Here is a 13,371-nt window from a genome sequence, read left to right on the forward strand (position 1 = left end):
ACTCTATTAGCTTTTGCCCTGCTTCATTCTCTACTCCAAGGCCAAATTTGCCTGTTACTCCAGGTACTTCTTGACTTTCTACTTTTACATTGCAGTCCCCTATAATGAAAAGGACAGCTTTTTGGGGTTTTAGTTCTAGAAGGTCCTATAGGTCTTGAAGACCATTCAACTTCAGCTTCTTCAGCATTACTGGTTGGGGCAAAGACTAGGATTACTGTGATATTGAATGATTTGCCTTGAAAATGAACAGAGATTATTCTGTCATTTTTGAGATTGCACCCACGTACTGCATTTCAGACTCTTTTGTTGACTATGATGGCTACCCCATTTCTTCTAAGGTATTCTTGACCACAGTAGTAGATATGATGGTCATCTGAGTTAAATTCGCCCGTTCCAGTCCATTTTAGTTCACTGATTTTCGTAAAATGTCAGCATTCACTCTTGCCATCTCCTGTTTGACCTCTTCCAGTTTGTCTTGATTCATGGACCTAATATTCCAGGTTCCTATGCAATATTGTTCTTTACAGCATTGAACTTTACTTCCATCACCAGTCACATCCACAACTGGGTGGTGTTTTTGCTTTGCTCCATCTCTTCACTCTTTCTGGAATTATTTCTCCACTGATCTCCAGTAGCATATTGGGCACCTACCGACCTGGGGCGTTCATCTTTTTGCCTGTTCATATTCTTCATGGGGTTCTCAGGGCAAGAATACTGAAGTGGTTTGCCATTCCCTTCTCCAGTGGACTGCGTTTTGTCAGAACTCTCCACTATGACCCGTCCATCTTGGGTAGCCCCACACGGCATGGCTCATAGTTTCACTGAGTTAGACAAGGCTGTGGTCCATGTGATCAGATTGGTTAGTTTTCTGTGATTGTGGTTTTCAGTCTGTCTTCCCTCTGATGGAGAAGGATAAGAGGCTTACAGAAGCTTCCTGATGGGAGAGACTGACTGAGGGGGAAGTTGGGTCTTGTTCTGATGGACAGGGCCAAGTTCCCTCCATGTCATTTGACCCAAGGCCAAATTACGGTGGATGTAATGAAGATAATGGCAACCTTCTTCAAAAGGTCCCATGGCACTGCTACACTTGGTGACCCCCCACCGTGCAGCAGGCCACCACTGACCCATGCCTCCACCAGAGACTCCTGGGCAAGTCTGTGTCAGTCTCTTGTGGGGGTCACTGCTCCTTTCTTCTGGTGCTCACAACGTTCTGTTTGTCCCCGCCAAGAGTTTGCTTCCCAGTCCTGTGTAAGTTCTGGTGGCTCTATGGTGGGGTTAATGGCGACCTCCTTCAGGAGGGCTTATGCCATACCCAAGGCTGCTGTACCCAGCCAATGTGGCAGTCCACTGCTGACCCGTACCTCCTCAAGAGACACTCAAACACAGTTCTGTCTCAGTCTCTGGGTCCTGGTGTGCACCAGGTATGTTTGAGCCCTCTGAGCATCTCTGACGGGTATGGGGTTTGATTCTAAATGCAATTTCGCTCCTCCTACCATCTTGCTGGGGCTTCTCCTTTGCCCTTGGACATGGGGTATCTCCTCAAAGTCACTCCAGCGCCTACCATCTTGCTGGGGAAATAGCTGGAAAACAATAGACGCGAAAGGCGAAAAGGAAAGATATATCCATTTGAATACAGAGTTCCAAAGAATACCGAGGGGAGATAAGAAAGCCTTCCTCAGTGATCAATGCAAAGAAATAGAGGAAAACAAAAAAATTGAAAAGACTAGAGATCTCTTCAAGAAAATTAGAGATACCAAGGAAACATTTCACGCAAAGATGGGCACAATAAAGGACAGAAACGGTAGTTGAGCTATTGTAAATCCTGAAAGATGATACTGTAAAAGTGCTATACTCAATATGCCAGCAAATTTGGAAAACACAGCAGTGGCCACAGGACTGGAAAAAGGCAGTTTTCATTCCAATCCCAAAGAATGCTCAAACTACTGCACAATTGCACTCATCTCACACGCTACTAAAGTGATGCTCAAAATTCTCCAAGCCTGGCTTAAACAGCACGTGAACTGTGAACTTCCCAAAGTATAAGCTGGATTTAGAAAAGGCAGAGGAACAAGAGATCAAATTGTCAACATCTGCTGGATCATGGAAAAGCAAGAGAGTTCCAGAAAAACATCTATTTCTGCTTTATTGACTATGCCAAAGCCTTTGACTGTGTGGATCACAATAAACTGTGGAAAATTCTGAAAGAGATGGGAATACCAGAACACCTGACCTGCCTCTTGAGAAATCTGTATGCAGGTCAGGAAGCAACAGTTAGAACTGGACATGGAACAACAGACTGGTTCCAAATAGGAAAAGGAGTACGTCAAGGCTGTATATTGTCACCCTGCTTATTTAAGTTATATGCAGAGTACATCATGAGAAACGCTGGACTGGAAGAAACACAAGCTGGAATCAAGATTGCCAGGAGAAATATCATTCACCTCAGATATGCAGATGACACCACCCTTACGGCAGAAAGTGAAGAGGAGCTAAAAAGCCTCTTGATGAAAGTGAAAGAGGAGAGTGAAAAAGTTGGCTTAAAGCTCAGCCTTCAGGAAACTAAGATCATGGCATCTGGTCCCATCACTTCATGGCAAATAGATGGGGAAGCAGTGAGAGACTTTTATCTGCAGTAATTTTGGAGCCCCCCCCCCCCCCCCCCCCCCCACAAATAGTGACTGCAGCCATGAAATTGAAAGACGCTTACTCCTTGGAAGAAAAGTATGACCAACCGAGACAGCGTATTAAAAAGCAGAGACATTACTTTGCCAGCAAAGGTTTGTCTAGTCAAAGCTGTGGCTTTTCTGTTAGTCATGTATGGATGTGAGAGTTGGACAATAAAGAAAGCTGAGCAATGAAGAATTGATGCTTTTGAACTGTGATGTTGGAAAGGACTTGAGAGTCCCTTTGCTGCAGGGAGATCCAAGCAGTCCATCCTAAAGGAAATTAGTCCTGAATATTCATTGGAAGGACTGATGCTGAAGCTAAAACTCCAATACTTTGGCCACCTGATGCAAAGAACTGACCATTGGAAAACACTAAAGGCGGGAGAAGGGGACGACAGAGGATGAGATGGTTGGATGGCATCACTGACTCAATGGACAGAATTTGAGTAAACTCCAAGAGTTGGTGATGAACAGGGAGGCCTCACGTGCTGCAGTCCCTGTGGTCTCAGAGTCAGACACGACTGAGTGACTGAAGAGTTGCTGTAGTAACTTGATGGACTTCTCAGGTGGATGAGTGGTAAAGCATCCACCTGCCAAGCACGTTCAACCCCTAGGTCAGGAAGGTTCCCCTGGAGAAGGAAATGTTCACCCGCACCAGTATTCTTGCTGGGAAATCCCATGGACAGAGGAGCCTGGACGACTGCAGTCCATCCAGTGATGGAAGAGGTGGACACAACTTAGCCACTAAATAAGAAAGTACTTGACAGTTTTTATTTTAAACTCTATATTTGTGCTAAACATTTTGTGAGTAGGTTGGATTTGGATTCCTAGCCCTTATAGTATCTTTAGACAAATCACTTCCCTTGTTTAAGTCTCATTTTCTTGATCTGTAAAATGTGGATAACAACACTGAACCTCAGTGTTTGGTCCCATGATAACAATAACTCTGAACCTCAGAGCTGTTGAAAGGCTTAAATGAGATAATGTGTGTAAAGTACTTAGCACATTGTCTTGGCATAAAGTACTTGGCTTGTTAGTAATATTTATTGGAAGCTGCCATAGTTTTTCAAGTAGATAGTACAGTTAGGATCTGGGATTTTTAAAGCATCTTGGATTTGAAAGATAATGATATGCCACTTATCAGAAGGCTTCTGGAACAGCAGAATTTAAAAGGAAGGAAAAAATGGGGTTCTGGTTCAAGATGGCAATGTAGGCTAATCTTGAGCCAACCTCCTCCCAGACATGCTGAGTCTGTAACTACCTGCGTAACAGTTTCCTCTTGATAAAACCTAAGAGCTGTCTGAGCACTGTACATTAAGCAAACAAGAAAAACCATCTTGATATTGGGTCCTCACCCCTGGTATGGAGACGCAGATGCAAAGTGGAACTCAAAACCCAGAGCTTTTTCTGAGGAGCAAAGGGTTTTAACTACACATCGGGCATCCCAACTTTTTTAAAACCTGGACCTGAGAGATGAGCCCCAAAAACATCTAGCTCTGAAACCCAGTTGGGCTCGTGTCCACAAGACTCACAAGACTAGTAATCTGAGACTTACCTGGCTCAGGGCCCAACTCAGAGGCAGCCCATCCTCAGACTTGAAGTAAAGGCTCACTGCTAATATTTAAGAGTTGATCTAAGGGGTAGGCATCTAATTTAACACGTACCTCCAAGAGCTTGTGGGAATTCCCTCCAGGGATGGAGACCAGTGGGCATCATCTTCACGCTATCCCTTTGCTGAACTGCTGATGAACACCATTATCTCCTGGAAGGAGTGTTTACATGTCCCCTGATATTTACAGCTGCTGCCCAAGGAACACCCCTTGATTACTGGGCTCTGAAGGTCAGGAGATCTTATGTTTGGTCCCATGATAATAAGAGCTGTAGAGACAGTACTTGGCACCCCCAAACACTGCACAGATAGCACCCACAAAGAGGGTGTGTGAAAGAGGCCTGTGGGGCAGATATCTAGTGGCCCTGTGGAAATCCTCTCAGGGAAAAGAGGCTGTGGACACAATCATTGTGCTGTCTCTCTGCCACATTCCAGCTCACTGTTATCTCCCAAAAAGGAACTTACTTACATCCCTGATTGGGACCCTGGTTTTTACAGCTTCCATTGAGGGATATATTTGAATGGGCTGGTTCTTGTGACCAGTGAGGGTTACACTTGCAGGTTTCACTGAACTATCATCAACAGAGAGGGAGTTCTTAAATAGCCACCACCCCTAGGACACAGCAGGAGGCAGCAGACCCAGGAGCTCAGCCTTTGTGTTAAAGACGGTGCTTTCAGGAGCGCATAATCTGCTGGACACCATCTTTGTGCTCTCCTTGTGCCTCACTGCAGCTGTTATCACCTAAAAAAGAACTTACCTGGGGGCCAGCAGGACTTAATGCTTGCAGTCCTGCAGGACTGTGTATTTGCAAACTTCAAAAGATTTTGCCAGGGGTGGAGACAAAGTGGTAAAGTAGAAGGACTTAAGCTCACCTCTCACAAAAACACCAGAATCACAACTAACTGCTGAACAACCATCAACAACAAAAAGACACGAACCTACCAAAAAAGATATTCTACACCTGAAGATAAAGAAGGAGCCACAAATAGATGGTAGGAGGGATGCCTATACCTTAATTAAATCTCATACCTGCCAGGTGGGTGATAAATAAATAATTACACCACAGAGGTTTCCCATAGGAGTGAGTTCTGAGCCCCACATGAGGCTCCCCAGCCTCCTTTTCCTGACGCTAGACAATGAGCCCCAGAGTATTTGGCTATGAATGGAGGCACAAACTGATACAAGAAATGTCTAGTGAAAAGCTGGAGGACTTCCCTGGTGGTCCATTGGTTTCGATTCTGAGCTTCCACTGCAGGGGTCGGTGGGCTTGAGGGCAGCAGCTCCATAGGACTGGGGAAACAAACTCCACTCCTGGGGGCACACACAAGGTTTCACATGCACTTGGACCCAGAGGAAGCAATGACTCCGTAAGAGCCTGGGACCGACCTACGCGTGGATCTTGGAGGGTCCCCGGGAGAAGGTGCAGGTTGGCTGTGGCTCACTGTGGGGGCAAGTTAACTGGTGGCCAAGTTTGCAGGAAATATTCATCAGTGTGAGCTCTCCCAGAGGTCACCGTTTTGGCAAGGCCTGGCCCCAACAACAGCCTGTAGGCTCCAGTGCTGGGTTGCCTCAGGCCAAACAACCTGCAGGGTCGAGACAGACTCAGCCATCAGCAAACAGGCTGCTTAAAGTCCTCCTGACCCCACAGCTACCTGGAAACATACTTCTCGAGATAGCCCTGCTCACCATACATAAGACCCAGCTCCACCTGCCAGTGGGCAGGCACCCATCTCTCCCACGAGAAGATCTGCATGACCCCTGGAGCAACCTCAGCCACCACAGTATGGACACCAGAAGCAAGAGCTACAGCAGTCCTGCAGTCTGAAGAAAACACCACAAACACAGAAAATCAGACAAAACCAGATGGCTAAGAAATGCATTCCAGATGAAGGACCAAAACCTAAGAACAACAACTGAGTGAAGATAGGCAATCTACTTTAAAAAGAATTCAGAGTAATGATATCAAAGTAAAGCTGATCCAATACCTCAGAAAGCATGGGGGCACAAGCTGGTGCAAGACTTGTTTAATAAGGAGCTAGGAGACTTCCCGGGGGGCCCGGCAGGTTAGAGTCTGTGCTCCCAGTGCAGGGGTCATGGGTTCGGTCTCTGGTTGGGGAATTACGATGCATGGTATAGCCCAAAAGAACAAAAAAAAGCTTTTAAGAACAAACAGATGGAAAATGCATAGAAATCAGTAGCAGATAAATGAGGCAATAGAACAAATGGAACAAACTGAAAAGTTAGTGGAAATCATTGCTGTGAACAAGAAGGAAGAAACATGAAGGAGACCTTTGGAACAACAGTAAATGCACCAACATTCACATTATATGGTCCCAGAGGGAGAAAGAGAGAGAACCTTAGAAAACATTTTAAGAGAGAATGTCCAAAAACTTTCCCCAAATGGGAAAGGAGACACTCAAGTCCAGGAAGCACAGAGTCCCATACAGGATAAACCCAAGGAGGAACACACTGAGACATTAATCAAACTAAAGAGAACATATTAAAAGCAACAAATAGCATAAAAGGGAATCCCCGTAAGATTATCAGCTGATTTTTCAGCAGAAATTCTGCAGGGCAGAAGGGAGTGGCATGATACATTTTAAACGATGAAAGATTAAAAACCTACAACCAAGAATACTCTACACAGGAAGGCACTTATTCACGTTAGAGAAATCAAAAGCTTTACAGTATTCAGCACCATCAACACAGCTTTACAACAAATGCTAAAGAAACTTCTCTAGATGGAAAAGAAAAGGCCCCAACTAGAAACAAGAAAATTATGAGTGGGGAACTCACCAATAAAGGCACCCATAAAGATAGGGAGTCATCCACATACAAATCTGATATCAAAACCAGCAATCATGAAAAGAGTGCAAATGTAAGATATTAGAAATGCATTTGAAATTGAGACAACTTAAAACAATTTTGTGTGTGTGTGTGTATATATACACACACATATATATATAGAGAGAGTGCTATATAAAACCTCATGTTAATGGCAAACCGAAAATCTACAGTAGATACACACAAAAGGAAAAGGAATCCAAACACAACACTAAAGATAGTCTTCAAATCACAAGAGAACAAAAGAAGGTGGCCTATGAACAAAAACAAATCCAAACCAATTAACAAAATGGCAGTATGAACATACATATCAATAATTAAAGTATAAGTGTAAATGAATTAAATGCTCCAACCAGAAAACACAGACTGCTTGAATGCATACGAAAGAATAGAAGTTACTACAGACCCCACAGAAAGTCAAAGGCTCATGAGAGACTACTACAAGCAATTATATGCCAATGAAATGGACACTCTAGAAGAAATGGTCAAATTTTTAGAAAGATATAAACTCCCAGGACTGGACAAGTAAGAAACTGAAAATATGAAAGACCAACCACAAGTACTAAAATTAAAGCTGAATAAAAAAACTCCCAACAAAAATCCATGACCAGATGGCTTGGCTTCATAGTTGAGTTCTATCAAATTTAGAAAAAGTTACCTGCCCTTCTGAAATGATTCCAAAAAAACTGCAGAGAAAGGAACACTCCCAAATTCATTCTATGAGGCCGCCAATCACCCGATACCAAAATCAGACAAAGATACCACAAAAAATTAAATTACAGGCCAGTATCCCAATGAACGGAGAAGGCAATGGCACCCCACTCTAGTACTCTTGCCTGGAAAACCCCATGGATGGAGGAGTCTGGTAGACTGCAGTCCATGGGGTCACTAAGAGTCGGATACGACTGAGCAACTTCACTTTCATGCATTGGAGAAGGAAATGGCAACCCACTCCAGCGTTCTTGCCTGGAGAATCCCAGGGACGGGGGAGCCTGGTGGGCTGCCATCTATGGGGTCGCACAGTCGGACATGACTGAAGTGACTTAGCAATCCCAATGAATATAGGCACAAAAATCTTTAACAAAATACTAGCAAACTGAACCCAGCCATATATTAAAAGGATCATACACCACGACCAAGTGGGATTTATTCCAGGGATGCAAGGGTTTTTCAGTATCCACAAATCAATCTGTAATGTGACACCTCAACAAACTAAGAATGAAAACCATATGATCATCTCAATAGATGCAGAAAAAGCTTTATGATGAAGACTCTCCAGAAAGTGGGCATAGAGGGAACTACTTCCACATGTTAAAGGCCATGTATGACAAAATCACAGCAGTGAAAAGCTGAAAGCATTTCCTCTAAGACTGGGAACAAGGCAAGGATGTCCACTCTTGCCACTTTTATTCAACATAGATTTGAAGGTCCTAGCCGTGGCAATCAGAGAATGAATCTAGGTGCTTAATTGAGACCCCCTTCTCTCTGGGACACTGATAAGTCTTGGCATACCCTCAGTTACTGGGAGCTATTACAAATATAATAGGCTGCTTTGACAATCAGAAGATCTAAGAAACAACCAGGACCTAGGGAAGGGTTGAATGACAAGGTTCATCTCCTACATCAGGCTATTCCTTCAAGACTGGGAGAGACAAGTGTTTCATCTAATGCATAGAAACCAACCCAGAGAAAAGCAGAATGAAGAAACAGAGGCGTGTGTTCCAAGTGAAAGAACATGATAAAAGCCTCAGGGGAAAAAACCCTAATGAAATGGAGATAAGTAATTTACCTAATGATGAGTTCAAAGTAATGGTCATAAAGATGCTCCCCAAACTGCACTTCAATAGAGGTGGGACATCCTAGTCACAGAGCTGAGGAACACAGTAGCATAACTGAAAATAGCGTAGAGTGGTTCAGTAGGAGACCAGGTGGAGCAAAGGAACTTGAGGAAAAGGCAGTGGAACTTACCCAGTCACGACAGAAACCAAACAAGGAAAAAGTAAAGATAGCTTAAAAGACTTAACGGGACGCATCAGGCAGACTGACGTTCTCATCATCGGAGTCCCAAGAAGAAAAGATAGAGAAAAGGCTAGAAACTTACGTGATGAAATAATGGCTGAAAACTTCCCTATTCGAGGGAAGGAAATGGACATCCAGACGCAGAAAGCCCAGTGTTCCAGATGAGATGAGCCCAAAGAGACCCACATCAAGACACATCATAATTAAAAACACCAAAAGCTAAAGATAAGGAGAGAATCTTATAAGCAGCAAGAGAAAAACTTCTTATATACACGTGACCTCCACCATGAGACTATCAGCAGATTTTTCAGCAGAAACTTTGCAGATCAGAAAGCAGTGGCATAATGTAGCAGAAGTGTGAAGAAAAAAAAGCTTGTAACAAAGAACTCTACCCGGTGGAGTTACTCAGAATTGGAGAGTTTTCCAGATTAGCAAGTCTGAATGAGTTCAAGCATAGCTACACTGGCTCTACAAGAAATGTTAAAAAGACTTCTTTAGGCTGAAAAGAAAGGGTGCTAATTAGTAACAAGAAAACTTAGGAAAGAGTAAGTTTCACTGAAAAAGCAAATATATAGTCAAGGTAGTGAGTGCATCAACCCAGAGAAGGCAATCGCACCCCTCTCCAGTACTCTTGCCTGCAAAATCCCATGGACGGAGGAGCCTGGTAGGCTGCAGTCCATGGGGTTGCTAAGAGTCAGACACGACTGAGCGACTTCACTTTCGCTTTTCACTTTCATGCATTGGAGAAGGAAATGGCAACCACTCCAGTGTTCTTGCCTGGAGAATCCCAGGGACGGGGGAGCCTGGTGGGCTGCCGTCTATGGGGTTGCACAGAGTCGGACACGACTGAAGTGACTTAGCAGCAGCAGTGGATCAACCACTTAAAAGGTTGAGTCAAAAGTAGTGAAAATAATTACAACTATAGAATTAATAGCTAAAGAACATATAAGACAAAAAGATGTAAAATGTGGCATGAAAAACATAAAACTTTGTGGAGGGAATGAACATGTAGAGATTTAGAATGTAGTCAAACTTACCAACTGAAAATAGAATATATAATAAACCACATGGAAAGCACAATCCTATAGCAGACAAGCAGAAGATGAAGAGAAAGGAATCTAAGCATACCAGTAAAGAAACTCGTATGCAAGTGGAAGAAAACAACAGAAGTAAGAATAGAGACTCAGTAGATGCAGGAAAAGTATTTGACAAAATTCAACATCCATTTATGAGAAAGACTCTTAACAAAGTGGCTATAGCGAGAACTTAACATAAGTAAGACCACAGCCAACATCATACCAAAAAAGGTGAAAGGTTTTCCTCTAAAATCAAAAACACAACAGCAATGCCCACTTTTGCCACTTTTATTCAGGTTAGTTTTGGAGATCCTAGCCAGAGAAATTAATCAAGAAAAAGTGTAACAGAAAGTATCTGAATTGTAAAGGAAGTAGTACCGCTGTCACTATTTTTAGAAGACATATCACTATATATAAAAGCCCCGCAGACTCAAAAAGCTGTTAGAACTAATACACAGATTCACTTAAGTTACAGGATACAAAGTCAAAAATCTGTTGTATTTTTATACACTAACAATCAGAAATTAAGAAAACAATCCTGTTTACACCTGCATCAGAAAAAATACCTACAAGTAAATTTAACCAAGGAGGTGAAAGGCCTGTACACTAAAAACCATAAGACAGAATCATTTTTTAAGGACAATGAGCACACAAAGAAATGGAAAGATATTTCATGCTCATATACTAGAAGAATCTTGTAAAGATGTCTGAATTACCCAAAGCAAACTACAGATTCAGTGTAATCCCTACTAACAGTCCAATAGCACTTTTCACAGAAATAGAACAGAGTCCTAAAATTTCTTTGGAATGACAAAAGGCATCAAATAGCCAAAGCAGTCTGGAGAAAGAAGTATAAAACTGGAAGCATCACACTCCCTGATTTCAAATTATATTACAAAACATAAAAACAGATACCTAGATCAATGGAACAAAATAGCCCAGAAATTAACCCACACATACATGGTCAATTAATTTTTGAAAAGAGCCAAGAATATACAATGGGGATAGGACAGCCTCTTTAATAAAGTGGTGTTGGGAAGACTGATTAGCCACATGCAAAAGAATGAAACTGGACCACTGTCTTACACCATACACAAAACTTAATTCAAAATGGATTAAAGCCATGAGTGTAAAATCTGGAACCATACAGTTACTAGAATAAAACATATGTGGTAATCATCGCTACATCAGTCTTCTCAATGATTTTTTAAAAATCTGACTCCAAAACAACAAAAGCAGAAATGAACAAGTGGGACTTCATCAAACTTGAAAGCTTCCACAAGGCAAAGGAAATCAGCAAAATAGAAAGGCGACTTACTGAATGATTGTTCCCTGGTGGCTCAGATGGTTAAGAGTTTGCCTGCAGTGCAAGAGACCTGGGTTTGATCCCTGGGTTGGGAAGATCCTCTGGAGAAGGAAATGGCAATCCATTCCATATTCTTGCCTGGAGAATCCCTTGGACAGAATAGCCTGGCAGGCTATAGTCCTTGGGGTCACAAAGAGTTGGATACGACTGAGCAACTAACACTTTCACTTACTGAATGATAGAACATATTTCCAAATCATATGTCTGATAAGGGGTTAGTGTACAAACGTAAAGAATTCATACAGCTCAATAAGAACGACAGAACAATCAGATTAAAAAATTGGCAAAGGGGATTTCCCCGGTGGTCCAGTGGCCAAGACTGCATACTCCCAAAGCAGGGGGCCCAGGTTTGATCCCTGGTCAGGGAACTAGATCCCACATGTCCCAACTAAAGATCCCACATGCCCCAACCAAGACCCAGCACAGCCAAATAAATAAAAATAAACAATAGGTAAATATTTTTTAAATTGGCAAAGGATCTGAATAGACAGTTTTCAAGAAGAATACAAATGGCCAAAAAATGCATAAAAAGATGCTCAGCATCACTAATCATCAGGAAAATGCAAAGCAAAACCACAATGAGATACCACCTCCCACTTGTTAGAATGACTACTATCAAAGCTTTTTCTCTATGATCAGAAACAAAATAAGGATGCCCACTATCACAAGAAATAACAAGTGTTGGTGAGGATGTGGAGAAAAGGGAACTCTCGTGCACTGTATGTGAGAATGTAAATTGGTGCAGCTCCTATGGAAAACAGTATGGAGGTTCCTCAAAAAATTAAAAATAGAAAGACCATATGATCCAGCAGCTCCACTTCTGGGTATTTATCCAAAGAAAACAAAAACCCTGACTCGAAGAAATATCTGCACCCCCATGTTCACAGCAATAGTTACCACAGCCAAGACAGGGAAACCAGCTAAGTGCCCTTAGCTGGGTGAGCAGACGGAGAAGATGCAGTGTATACACACAGTGGAGTATCGCTCAGCTATTACAAAAGAAACTTAGGAGCTGTGACAGAATGGATGGATACCCTTGAGGGTACTATGCTAAGTGAGGTAAGTCAGAGAGAGACGAATACCGTGTATGATCCCTTATATATGTAAGCTAAGAACCAAAAGAACAAGCTCATAGACAAAACAGATTGGTTGTTCCCAGAGTTGTAGGGTGGGATGGATGGAATGGATGAAGGGAGTCAAAGGGTAGAGACTTGAAGTTACAGAGTAAGTCACGAGGATGTAATGTACAGCATGCCAAACTTGTTGCTGCTTGAAAGTTGTAAATCTTAAAAGTTCTTACCACAAGAAAAAAAAATTGTGGTTATATAAGGTAACAGGTGTTAACTAGACTTACTGTGATGATGTATCCAAATACTGAGTGTTTCCAAGTACATTCATAATGTATAATGTATCCAAATACTGTATCATGATGTACACCTGAAACTAATGTCATGTGTCAGTTACACTTCAGTGAAAAAAATTTCTTAAAAAAAAAAAGGCCGGAATTAAGAATTAGGATCTGTACATAATCTAAGCATTTGGTTAGAGTTGCAGGGAAAGCTTCACGCACGTGGTGATGATCAGGGCAGATGCCTTATGAGGACTTTTCCAACAGTGTGGCACTGTGATTCTAAAATGTATACTAAATAGTCTTAAAAAATAAATAGTCTTCAATTGTGAGGTAATTTTTATTGCATTGTATTTAGCATTGAACCTTTTAGGGCAAAATAATTTTTTTTTTTTTTTGGATACTGTTAAAGTGTAAATGCTCTAAAATTAGACATCAAAAA

The 13,371-nt window shown here is 42.2% G+C and overlaps 1 protein-coding gene across 1 annotated transcript in view; it reads left to right on the top strand.

Moving 5' to 3' along the window:
* UMPS (uridine monophosphate synthetase) overlaps nt 1-13,371 on the top strand; it is a 45,692-nt gene that overhangs the window by 31,593 nt on the left and 728 nt on the right. The gene's annotated exons all lie outside the window — the stretch shown is intronic.

This window comes from Budorcas taxicolor, chromosome 1 (assembly GCF_023091745.1).
Source record: "Budorcas taxicolor isolate Tak-1 chromosome 1, Takin1.1, whole genome shotgun sequence".
In the NCBI taxonomy this organism is placed as follows: Eukaryota; Metazoa; Chordata; class Mammalia; order Artiodactyla; family Bovidae; genus Budorcas; species Budorcas taxicolor.